General features: G+C 37.5%; 1 pseudogene; it reads left to right on the plus strand.

Annotated features, from left to right (window-relative positions):
* The first annotated feature begins 1,409 nt into the window (after positions 1 to 1,409).
* LOC133774065 (U2 spliceosomal RNA) lies at positions 1,410 to 1,530 on the plus strand (annotated as a pseudogene).
* Positions 1,531 to 2,790: the final 1,260 nt, after the last annotated feature.

Below are 2,790 nucleotides of genomic sequence, written 5' to 3' on the forward strand. Positions count from 1 at the left end.
TCCAAGACAAGATTATGAAGATGATGAGATAGAAGAAATGCAAGAAGCGGATCTCAAAAAATTTATAAGAACATTAAGAAGTTCTCAAAAACAAATTCTTGAACTAGAGAAATCCTTACTGGACAGGATAGAAAATCTCTCTCATGAAAATGAAACCATCAGGGGAATCAAAATGAAATGAAGAAACTAGTAGAACATGAAATTGTGATTATGAAGAGAAATCAAAATGAATGGAAGAACTCAATAGATCAAATGACAAACTCATTAGTGAGCCTTAAAAACAGAGTCAGTGAAACAGAGGAGAGAATATCGGACTTAGAAGACAGAGCACAGGAAAGTTTACAGTCAAACCAAAGAAAAGAAGAGGAAATTAGAAATCTAAAAAATATAGTTGGGGATCTACAGGATACTATTAAAAACCCAACATTCGGGTTCTAGGAGTTGCTGAAGGCATGGAGAGAGAGAAAGGATTAGAAGGCCTTTTTAGTGAGCTACTAGCAGAGAACTTCCTGGGTTTGAAGAAGGAGAGAAGCATCCTAGTACAGGAAGTTCATAGAACCCCTAGTAAACATGACCAAAAGAGATCCTCACCACAACATGTTGTAATCAACTCACCACAGTGTAACATAAAGATTCTAAAATGTGCAAGAGAGAAACATCAGATTACTCTCAGAGGCTCTCCAATTAGACCCATAGCAGACTTCTCATCAGAAACCCTACATTCTAGGAGGGAATGGCAAGATACAGCCCAGGTACTAAGAGAGAAAAACTGCCAGCCCAGAATATTATATCCTGCAAAGCTCTCATATGTGAATGAAGGTGAAATAAAGACCTTTCATAGCAAACAGAAATTGAATGAATTTGTTGCCCCTTGTCCAGCCCTGTAAAAGATGCTCAAAGATGTGTTACACACAGAAACACAGAAACACTACCATCAATAAGAAAGATGGTAAAGGAAGAAAACCTCCCAGTAAAAGATCACAGGAAGTTAAAAGCATATATTAGAAAATATCTTTGGCAAAATGGCAGGGCAAAGTTACTACTTATCAACAGTCACATTGAACGTTAATGGCCTCAACTCTCCAGTTAAAAGACACACAGACTGACTGAATGTATTAAGGAACAAAACCCATCTATTTGCTGCTTACAAGAAGCACATCTTTCCAATAAAGTTGCATGCTGACTGAAAGTGAAAGGTTGGAAAAAGATATTCCATGCCAACAGAAATGAAAAAAGAGCAGGTGTAGCCATCTTAATATCAGACAAAATTAACTTTAACACAGAAACTGTTAAGAGAGACAAAGAGGGGCACTATATAATGATTAAAGATTAATTCAACAGGAAGATATAATGATTATCAATGTATATGCACCTAATTACAGGGCACCGGTTTATTTAAAACATATGCTATCGCTTCTCGGCCTTTTGGCTAAGATCAAGTGTAGTATCTGTTCTTATCAGTTTAAAACATATGCTAAGGGACTTAAAGGGAGTTGTAGACCCTAATACAATAGTACTGGGGGACTTCAATACTCCACTCTCAGAAATAGACAGATCAACCGGACAGAAGATCAACAAGGAGACAGCAGATTTAAACGACACACTAGCCCAAATGGATCTAACAGATATCTACAGAACTTTCAATCCTACACATAAAGAATTTACATTCTTCTCAGCTGTACGTGGAACCTACTCTAGGATTGACCACATACTAGGCCATAAAGCAAGTCTCAGCAAATTCAAAAGAATTAGAATCATACGATGCAGCTTCTCAGACCACAATGGAATGAAGTTGGAAATTAGCAACTCAGGAATCCCTAGAGTGTATGCAAACACAGGGAGACTGAACAACATGCTCCTGAAAGAACAATGGGTCATAGAAGAAATCAAAAGAGAAATCAGAAACTTTCTGGAAGTAAACGAGGATAACAGCACAACATATCAAAACTTTTGGGATACAGCAAAAGCAGTGTTAAGAGGAAAGTTTATAGCAATAGGTGCCTACATCAAGAAATTGGGAAGGCACCAAATAAGTGAGCTTTCAGTGCATCTCAAGGATCTAGAACAACTGCAGAAAACCAGACCCAAATCTAGTAGGAGAAGAGAAATAATTAAAATCAGAGAAGAAATCAACAGGATTGAATCCAAATGAACATTATAAAAAATCAGCCAAATGAAGAGCTGGTTTTTTGAAAAAATAAACAAAATTGACACACCATTGGCCCAACTGACTAAAAAAGAAGAGAAAAGACTCAAATCAACAAAATCAGAGAAGAAAAAGGGAAAGTAATGACAGACACCACAGAAATAAAAAGAATCATCAGAAATTACTACAAGGACTTGTATGCCAGCAAACAGGGAAATCTATCAGAAATGGATAGATTCCTGGACACATGCAACCTACCTAAATTGAACCAGGAAGACATAGAAAACCTAAACAGACCCATATCTGACACAGAAATTGAAACAGCAATAAAGGCCCTCCCAACAAAGAAAAGCCCAGGACCGGATGGATTCACTGCTGAATTTTACCAGACATTTAAAGAAGAACTAACTCCAGTTCTTCTCAAACTACTCAGAACAACTCAAAAAGAGGGAATCCTCCCAAATTCTTTCTCTGAAGGCAGCATCACCTTAATTCCTAACCCTGAAAAAGATGCAGCGTTGAAAGAAAATTACAGACCAATATCCCTGATGAACATAGACACAAAAATCCTCATATAATCTGAACTACTTGGTGTTACAGTGTTTTGGTGGTGGGCCTGTTGAGCAGGTGAGCTCGGTGGATTC

This window comes from Lepus europaeus, chromosome 14 (assembly GCF_033115175.1).
Source record: "Lepus europaeus isolate LE1 chromosome 14, mLepTim1.pri, whole genome shotgun sequence".
NCBI lineage: Eukaryota > Metazoa > Chordata > Mammalia > Lagomorpha > Leporidae > Lepus > Lepus europaeus.